Genomic DNA, 9,815 nt, shown 5'->3' on the forward strand with positions numbered 1-9,815 from the left:
CGGCCAGGCGCGCCTCCGGGCGGGCCTGGGGGGCGGGCCGGAGGGGGGGGGGGGGGGGGGGGGGGGGGGGGCCCGGGGGGGGGGGTCGGGGGGGGGGCTGGGCGGGGGGGCGGGGGTCCAGGAAGCGGTCCAGTCCGCGGAGAGGGCCGAGCGCCGCCAGGACCCCGCGCCCCGCCGGGCCCCGCCCCGGCCCCGCCCCGGCCCCGCCCCGTTCCCTCCACCCCAGCCTACCCCCGGGCCCCACGGCCGAGGCGGCGCTGGGAGCAGAGTCCGGCGGCCGCGTGCGGGCTGCGCGTGCTCCTTCCCCTCCGCCTCTGCCGCCCACCCCCGGTGCGCCCCGCCGCCTGCGCCCCCAGGTAAGCGAGCGCCCCCGCGCCCCGAACGCCACGCTCGCGGCGAGCCCCGGCCCCGCCTCCGCGGCCATGGCGGCCCCGGCCCCCCCTCACCCCGCCCGGGGCGGCCTCTCGGCCTCTCGGGGCTTCCCATCCGGTCCCAGGCCCCGGGCCGCCGCCCCGAGAGAGCCCTGCTCCCCCGAGCGCCGGGGACGCGGCTGCGAAACGGGCAGGAGCGAGTGGGGGCGAGCCTGGCCCGGCGACGCGGGGGAGTGCGGGTGGGTGAATGCGAGGAGCGCGACGCGAGTGTGGGTCAGACGCCAAGGAAACCGTACGGAGTGCCCGCGCTGGGGACGCGGCCGGCGCCCTGACCTCGCAGCCCGGCTGCGTAGACGGCTAGCCACCGTGTAAACAGGCTCCGATCACTCCAGCCCGCGCTAAGTGCGGGGAGGACAACACCTCGGGGAGATGGAGGAAGGGTCAGGGAGCGCTTCTCGGAGAAGGTGTCATTCGGGCCTGAGTGGACCAGCCCGCGAGGGCTTTTGAGGCCCAGGAAGCAGCGAGATTTAGAAGTAGGGCCCAGCCTGGTGTGTTTGCAGGGCAGAAAAGAGGCCAGCGTGGCTGAAGCGCCGGGAGGGAGGCTCGGAGGTGGGGGGAGGTTGGCCCGCGCCTCGAAGATGGCGGGGAGTGAGTGGATTCCATTCTCAAGTCTGGGGGGGCCACGGGAGGCTTAGAGCAAAGTGAGTAACCCGGTCCTGTTGTGTCTTAGGAAGATCCCCCGCTGTGGGCAGGAGGGATGGGAGGAAACCCGGGAGGAGGCTGCTGGCTTGTCCCCCACCGGAAGGGGTGGTGGACAGGGGGTGACGCGGGGGGGGGGGGTGCATTTTGGCAGAAGAACATCCTCTGCGTTCCCTGCCTGCTCAGAAGTGGGGCGTAAATGAACCTGCGCGGAGGAGATTTCTGGCGCTGGCAGCTGGGAGTATGCAGGGGCCTTTGCTTGCTGGGATGGGGAAACTGAGGGAGAAGCAGGTGGGGTGGGGCTGTCGTGGCTGTCTGACTTGCAAAACCTCTGAAATGCCACCTGTTGGGGGAGGCTCCTGGAGACCCACTCTACACCCAGGCAAGGTCTCCAGCCGTTGAGTGCAGGGGCCAAGCTCTCCCCAGTCCTCTTTTAGGGAGGCTGCCCGAGAAAGATATTCTGGAGTATGGGGTTGCCTTAGAAGCTCCCAGGGTCCCCGGTCTCCACTCAGGCCCCTTCCAAGAGCAGCTGCTGTGAATAAAGATGGCTGGGGTGTGGGTGGCAGGAGACTCAGCCACCTGGGTCCCCACAGGCCAAGCCAGGACCTTTCTTGCCGGCTTTCCCAGCTCACCTACTCCCAGTGGAGGTGTCTTGAGAGGGGAGGGAAGAGGTAGTAGAAATGAGCTGGGAGACTTGGTCATGGAACTGGCCTTGTGACCCCGGGGAAAGTTTTCTGGGCTTCGGTTTGCCCATCTGTAAAATGGGTCAGTAGAACCTATCCCTGGGAGTGTTGTTCTGATCAAAGGAAGCCTTGGCTAGGAAAGGACTTGGCTGAAAACAGTGGCAGCCTCCGGGGCCTTGAGAGAATGGGGGAGGCCGCCAGAGCCAGCGCGAGTTCACAGCGTCATGAGCCCCCATTTCCTGCACTGAGAAATGGGAGCACTGTGTAACTGCCCACCTCCAGACCCGGGGCCTTCTGCAGACTGAGTGAGTCAGGCGTGTAAAGTGTTTGGTTGGCCCAGCGCCTGGCTTGGAGTGATCGCTTGGCACAGAAGCCGCTGGGCTCCTGTAGTTGGCCGGGGGGGTGGGGGGGAGCAGGAGTGGGCCTCCCACCACCCTCGGGATGCCAAAGGTGCCCGGGGACAGGCTCCTCTTATCTGAGCACCACAGGCTGTCCTCTCTCCCACTCTCTGGAGGCTGCCTCTGACCTTGTCCTGCCCGCTTAAGTTCGGTGCCCAGGCTACTGACTTCACCGCCTTTTTGCTTCAGCTTCTTCACCTGTAAAATGGGAATAATAGCAGTCATCACCTCAGAGGTGAACACAGCGCCCAGGTGCTAATAAGCACCTGGTAAAACAGCAGGTGCCTGGATGTCTGGGGGGAGGGAGCCCGGAGGAGTGGCCTGGTTCACCCTCCCCAGGGAAGGCTTCTTGGAGGAGGTGATCATTGGTGGGTTACTAAAGATGATTCAGAGTTAACAGGGCAGAGAGACCAGGGTACAGAGATGTGGAGGGGAGAAACTGCAGGATGCATGGCAGGAGCTAAGAGACCAGACTGGAAGCAACCTCGCTGGTCCAGATCGAGATGGAGGTGGGGATGAGGGAGAAGTGCATGGATCCTGGAGAGATTGGAAGTGGGGGTGGTGGGGCAGCCGCTGATTGGGGAGCAGGTTCCGGTGCATCTGGAAATTGTGATGTTGCTAGACACCCAGATGGTGGCGAGATGCAGGGTGGGCTTTGAAGAAGCAAGCTTGGAGCCTGGGAGGCATCAGCACCTGGGGGGATTGGGCAGAGAGAGGAGGCAAGGAAACAGTTAGGTGGCAAGCCAGAAGCCAGGGAGCAAGGGCTTCAAAAAGGAGGAAATGGTCAGCTCAGCTGAGTTTCTGAATCCTCTGCTTAAATAATTCAGTGGTAGGGATTTTCCTCCCTTGGCTGTCTTTCCCACCCCATCCCAAGCCATTCAGAATGGGCTCTTCTTTGCCACACTTGAATGGGCTCTGACCAGAGTGGCATAGAGGTCTTTCTCCTCCTTCGATCTCGACTTCATACCTTTGTTAATATGAGACTGTCCCACCAATTCCCCACAATGAATGCGCAGGAGCTCAACTCTCTCCCCGCCCCACCATCTTGGGCTCCCAACCCCATATTTTGCCCCAGGACCCCATGACTGTGTCTCTGAGGTGCCAGCCCACCCTGAAGAACCCCGCTATCCTGTGCTTGTCCCCCCCCCCCCCCGCCCCACCTCCCTTCTGCCCCTGTGTCTGTCATTTATTCATGCAGCACGTATTTATGAAGTGCCTGCAGTGGGAGGCACCGGGCTGAGCAATGAACACAAGCTTCCCTGCTTCTACCTCATGGAGCTAATGTTGTGAGAGGCAGGGAGGCGGGGGAGTGGGTGTGAAACCCGAAGGATGAGAAAGAGCCAGGTGGACATCTGGAGGAAGAGCATTCCAAGCAGAGGCACCAGCATGTGCAAAGGTCCTCAGGCAGGACCAGGCCTGGCATGTCGGAGGTATAACAAGGAGGCCAGGGTGGCTGGATCAGAGGGAACAAAGGGGAGCGTGGGCAGAGGGGCAGACGAAGAGAGCGAAGGTCTCAGGGTGCCCCAGTCCAACAACAGCAGACCTTGGGAGGGTCCTGGCTTGAAGGTTAAGAGGTTGCGGAGCCCCACTGCTTTGCAATTTGCGGGGTGGGGGCGTCATTCCTGGAACCCTGATGGTGCAGGAGGCTGGCAGGAGGAAGGAAGAGAATCCACCCCTTTTCCCGGTGGGCAAGTCTTCCTCTTCCCGTGATGGGGGCTCAGCTGACCTTGAAGACTTCCCCGAGGAAGTGAAGTAGCCAGGAAGAGGGCACAGATAGGGGGTATGAAGGCAGGGAGGAGGTGGGGGGAGGCAGGCAGTGGCAGTGACCGGGTGGGCAGGCCAGGCAGGGCACAGAGTTGGATATGGAGCAGGATACTCTCAGGGAGGGGACAGAGATGCGAGGATAGCAGGCGGCAAAAACCAAAGCAGCTGTATTTTGAGGATGGTCGCACCATCAACCTGCTGTCACTCCCTTTCCAGGTGGAAGGGAAAAGACTCGAGTTCCCCCCTCCCACCCCCCCACCCCCACAGTGCATGTGGACGAGGGCTTGGCCACCTGGATCTGGTCACCGTTCTCACCCCCACCGCTGACCCAAGCATGCCTCCAAACCTTAGCAAGCCTCAGAAGCCTTAATGAGAGGATTCAGAGCCTTGGACTCTGGATCAAAGAGATCAGTGGTCCTGCTGATCCAGGACCCTGTGGCCACCACTGTCCTCCCCACCCCACCCCTCTCCAAACTAGGGATGGGTGCACCTCAGGGCAGCTCCCTTAGGCCCCGGCTCAGCTATGACAATGAGCCTGGCAGGCGCCATGGAGCTACAGCTGGAGCGAGGGAGTCTAACTACACTCTTAGGAGATGGCAGGGGACAAGGACAGTGACAGAAGGGGAGAGTAGGCAGGACAAGCTCTGCAAACATCTGCCTCTGGATCTCATTTTTCCATCTGAGATGTTGACTAGGGTGGGCCTTAATCTAAGGCTGTCACCTCCCTGCCAGCACCTCTTCTCATATGGCCCTCTGTTCCAGCCCCTGGGCTTCGTCTCGATCACTTGAAGCTACTGCCCGTGGCCCAGCCTCAGGGCCTTTGCACAACCTGTTCCCTTTATCTAGAATGCTCTATGCCCATGGCTTCCTCATCTCTTTTCTCAAGCATCACCTTTTTTTTTTTTGTAAGATTTTATTTATTTATTTGACAGAGAGACAGCGAGCCAGAGAGCACAAGCCACAAAACAGCAGAGGGAGAAGGAAAAGCAGGCTTCCTGCTGAGCAGGGAGCCCGATTTGGGGCTCCATCCCAGGACCCTGGGACCACGACCTGAGCCAAAGGCAGACACTTAACCAACTGAGCCACCCAGGTGCCCCTCAAGTATCACCTTCTTAAGGAGACCATCCTGACCTTCCTGTTTAAAATCGCATCCCCCACTGCCCAATTCCTGATCTCTTTTTCCCGCCCTATTTTTCTCTCCGCTATCCAGCACAATGAAATAAATTAATAAAATGTATAGTATTTGCCGCCCCCAACCCTCACCCTGTCCAGGACCTCAGCTCCAGGCACACAATAAATGTTTGTGCGGTGATGACAAGGAGGCAGTCTTTAGAGACGGGTGGGCTTACATTTGAATCCCAGCCCACTGCCTCCTCCTTTGTGCCCTTGGGTGATTCTGTGCCTCAGTTTACGCAGCTGCAAAATGCGGACCACAGAAGCACCTGGCACTGGCCACCCCCCCAACCCCCCCGCAGCTTCCTGGGGGAGCCTAACCAGAGCCTGGAAGCAGTTGGTGGCAATTTAGACCCTGAGTCAGGACACTTAGAACTTTCCCACATATTCCTAGAATTTTCCACAAACATGTTGAGAGTAAGGGGGGGGGGGGCGGAGCCTCTCTAAGGTGGTCCTGTTTTTTTCCCCTCTTCCTAGATTTCGAATCTTTCACTTTTGAATAAGAAGAAGGTTTTTTTGATAGACCATGAACCCCGGGCAAATGCCATGACCCTTTAGATATGTGTTCCCAGTGCTGTTTTCCAGATGGCTCATTTCTTTTTTTTTTTTTTTTTTTTAACATGAGAGAAGAGTGAGAGCATGAGAGGGGAGAGGGTCAGAGGGAGAAGCAGACTCCCTGCTGAGCAGGGAGCCCGATGTGGGACTTGATCTCGGGACTCCAAGATCATGACCTGAGCCGAAGGCAGTTGCTTAACCGACTGAGCCACCCAGGCACCCCAGATGGCTCATTTCTAACACCAAAGTCCAGTTTCTCGTGCACTGGGAGTCGAGAGGTTCCCCGGGCCTGCAAACTGAGGCGGTTCTCGGAGGGGGTGTCGGGTTGTACCCAGGCACATGCTTCCTCTCGGGTAGTTCTCTCTGGCGAGGGACTGATTTTGAATTTTGAAGCTTGTAGCCTTTTTTACGCCATGAAATTTACATGACTCCACAGACATATTGCGATGCACGGAATAGGAGGTGCTCATTAAATCTAAGAGCCTGTGGGACGAGCTCAGGGAACGAGGCCTCTTACTTACACGCCTGAGTTGTTGGTCCCACATTTGGTGAAGTTGACTGTTAGGGCTGAGGATTTTCAGAGCACTTTCCGGGGGTGGGAGGGCGGTGGCGGGTACGGTCGGAACCGTGGCATTTGCACTGATGAAATATCAAAGATGCTTGCAGTAACTTCTGGATTGAGACAGGAGCAAGCCACAGGGCAGGAGCTGCTCACCCGTTTCAATCTGTTTCAACTTTGGACGGTAATCGTGCAGGTAACTGATGGAACTTCTGGAAATAGGTGAAGAGGTCGTGCCTTGGGACTTTGGGAAATCCAACCAGAACGTAAGTCGTTTGCACACAGCATTGCTCAAATACTGCCTAGATGTTGGGCACAGAATATTTAGAAACCATTACTACGTGGACATTTCCAGCCACTGGCTTTCATCTAGAGTAGCTCATTCTTGCCCAGGACACAGAGACTGGATGCCTCTATTATTACTGAAATATTCCGGAAGTACCACCCTTTGTAAATTTTAGCAGCATCGTGCTTTGTAGCTGGCGAAGGCGTTCTTTCTTGCCTTACCTGTGCTGATCTAACTTGGCCCTTGTGAGGAGGTAATATCGGAACTGAGGCCTGAGTTGGAGCTGACAGTGGACACAGACAGGAATCAGACCCTGTTGACTGCCTGCCCAGAGCCCCCCTGTTCGTTGGTGAGATAGAGAGATACGTTCCTGGGCAGTTACAAGGCAAAATAAAACACCAAATGGAGAACCCGCAATGCAGCCTGGAAGTCCCGGAAGGCTTCCTGGAAGAAGCAACAAGCAGGCTGCTTACTTTGAAGGTTTGGAAGAGCGATGAATAGTGACTCAGGCCAAGGGGACATCCGGGGATTGCATTAGAGTGATGTTTCTGAAATCTGACCAGACCCTGGGAATCTGGCCATGGACCCTGGCTGAGAACCACGGGTGGGGGTGGGTGGTGTCTGCAAGAGGTCTCCCCCGCCCTGGTCGGGGGGGAGGGACAGGCTTGTCCTCTGAGCTGCGTGCTGCTGAGGGCTGGGTGGGGACAAGCACTCCGCCTGCCTACATGCCCCAGCCGCCTGCCCTCCATCGGTGAGCAGGCCTGCATCTGTGCACATCCCATCTGAGGGGGTCATCTGAGAGGAAGTGCAGCTTGGCCTCTAGTTACACAGGCACCTCTGGTCCTTAAAGGGCCCACGGACAGCCGGGCGTTCCGGCGGGGGACCCTTCTCTGCTCCACCGCATGAGGTTTGGAACCCCAGCCCTGCACCCAGGGGACGACTGGCGCTCACGGGCTCCCTCCACAGGCTCCGCACCCTTCCTGGGCAGGCAGACAGGACGGGGACAGTTTCACAGAAGGTGCTGCTGGCCTGAGGCCACCCCGCAGGAGCAGATCTGCCCAGGTGTGTGGACTCTGAAGGTCACGGTTTGCCCCTGTGTGACCCGGAACCCGGACAAGGGCGTGGGCCCATGTTCAGAGGCATGGCAGTCGGGGCAGGGAGGCAGTGTCTGGGGGTGCTGGGGCTCCAGAGCCCTCGAGGCCCTGCCTTTCCCCATCATCACCCCTTTTTGTGCTCAGAAGGCACCTTCTCGGCGTCCCACACCTGGAATTCTCCCACACCGGCTCTTCTTGGCCCCTCCCACCGCTGGGTTATATGTCCCCAAACTCCTGCCCAGGCGTGGAGTTCCCAGATCAGGTTGCCCGCCCCAACGTCCTCGACGCCCCCCCCCCCGAAGATGTCCCTCCCCAGCCCTGTCTCAGCCACTGAGGAGCTCTTGGGGCACTACTTCCCTCATCTGTGGAACCCAAGGACAGCCTGTGTGCAAGGAGAGGTCACAGAATCGCTCCCTTCGGGCGACCTCGAGGCCGGAACCTCCCACGCCGCACTCTATCTTTAAGGCCTAGGTGACAGGCGCTTGCCACCCTCCCCTTGAACAAGGACAGCTCGGACCCGGACTGGCAGCCTCGCCAGCATCCAGCACTGGCCAGGACTGAATGTCATCTTGTTTTCATTGTATCTGTCTTATGGCCACTGCCCGCAGTGACATCGACTTTCCCTTGAGGGGAGGGAGGGAAAGTTTCTTCTGAAAAATCAGCATGCTTAAAAACAAAGCGAGGCTTTGGAAGGAGATTGGTGGGTGCACAGACGGGAGAGGGCTGGGGCGGCAGGGTGACCGGGCTGTGGGAGGGACGGAGGGGAGGGCCCCCAGTCCAGCCCAGGGGCAGGGCTTTCTGGCCCACGAGTGTGAGAACAGAGCCTTGAAGAAGCGGAAGGCTTTTGGCAGGCAGAAAGGAGGACATTACTGATAGGGGGAACAGACCGAGCACAAGCCCAGAGGTGTGCCGGGGGACACAGTGCTGGGGGCAGGAGCATTTGCGGGATTTGAAGCCACGGGTGTGATCTGCACGTTAGAAGGGCCGTCTGGGCAAAGCCCAGAGGCCGGGAGCCCAGCGAGGAGGCCACAGCTGTTGACCTGAGTGGGAAGGGACCCGCTCGGTGGTCACGTGGCAGGCGGACGCCGTCGCAGCCCGAGAGGAGGGGCTGAGTGCGGAGGGCTCTGGGACGACTCCCACATGCCTGTCCCCAAAGACTGGGTGGGAGGTGTGACCTTGGCCAAGAAGCCTGGGGAGGAAGAGCGCACACTCCGGTGCAGGATGACTTGATCTTGATCCTGGCGTGTCTGGGCAAGGGGCAGGTGCTCTCGGTTTAGCAGGTTTGCTGGGGGAGACACCTGGGAGCTGCGGGACTCGGAGCCCCAACGTGCGCCTGCGCCGATCGCAGCTTCCAGGTGGGTGCGAATTCCAGGCACAGCGGATGGTAGTGGGGGTCCGGGACTGGATTTGGGGCCAAAGGAGAGGAAAACCAGCATGCATTAGAGATAGAACAGAGAGGAGGGGAGCCAGGACGCCACAGTTCTTGGAGGGAGGGGCAGACAAGGAGTCCTATATGCAATAGGATGTCATGGATACATAGACAAAGAATTGGCCACTGCGATTGGCCAAGGAAAGGGCGGGGTGTCTCTGGGGACCTAGGCAGAGTCCAGCGTAGAGAGGTGGAGATGGAGTGGAGTCAGGGGCTAAAGGCAGGTTCTGCTTTCCAAGAATGCCAGGGTTGCTGTGGCTGAGCCGAGGTTCTGTGAGCCCAGGTCTATCCCGAGCGCCTAGTGGTATAGAGCAGAGTTCAGACACCAGCTGTTTCCTGGCTGTGTGACCCGGGGTCCCCGAGACTCAGTTCTTCCATGAAATAGGGACGTTGGGGCACCTGGGTGGTTCAGTGGTTTAAGGGTCTGACTCTTGATTTCAGTTCAAGTCATGATCTCAGGGTGGTGAGATCAAGCCCTGCCTCAGGCTCTGCATTGGGCATAGAGCTTGCTTAAGATTCTCTCCCTCCGGGCGCCTGGGTGGCTCAGATGGTTAAGCGTCTGCCTTCTGCTCAGGTCATGATCCCAGGGGCCTGGGATCGAGTCCCGCATTGGGCTCTCTGCTCCTTGGGAGCCTGCTTCTCCCTCTACCTCTCTCTCTCTCTCTGTCTCTCATGAATAAATAAATAAAAATCTTAAAAAAAAAAAAAAAAGATTCTCTCCCTCCCTGGGGCGCCTGGGTGGCTCAGTCGTTAAGCATCTGCCTTCGGCTCAGGTCATGATCCCAGGGTCCTGGGATCGAGCCC

The 9,815-nt window shown here is 58.9% G+C and overlaps 1 protein-coding gene across 2 annotated transcripts in view; it reads left to right on the forward strand.

The window, feature by feature from the left end:
- Positions 1-228: 228 nt before the first annotated feature.
- Positions 229-9,815, forward strand: part of CERS4 (ceramide synthase 4) — a 32,486-nt gene continuing 22,899 nt past the window's right edge. Inside the window, exon 1 of one of the 2 annotated variants that reach the window (XM_034996400.1) lies at positions 229-356. The gene's annotated coding sequence lies outside the window, so the exon portion shown is untranslated. Of the gene's footprint in view, positions 357-5,805; positions 6,469-9,815 lie in introns of those variants that run through there. The other variant, XM_034996401.1, reaches the window with a different exon arrangement.

The sequence above is a fragment of the Mirounga leonina genome, unplaced genomic scaffold (genome assembly GCF_011800145.1).
Source record: "Mirounga leonina isolate KUSES-001 unplaced genomic scaffold, KU_Mleo_1.0 Mir_94, whole genome shotgun sequence".
NCBI lineage: Eukaryota > Metazoa > Chordata > Mammalia > Carnivora > Phocidae > Mirounga > Mirounga leonina.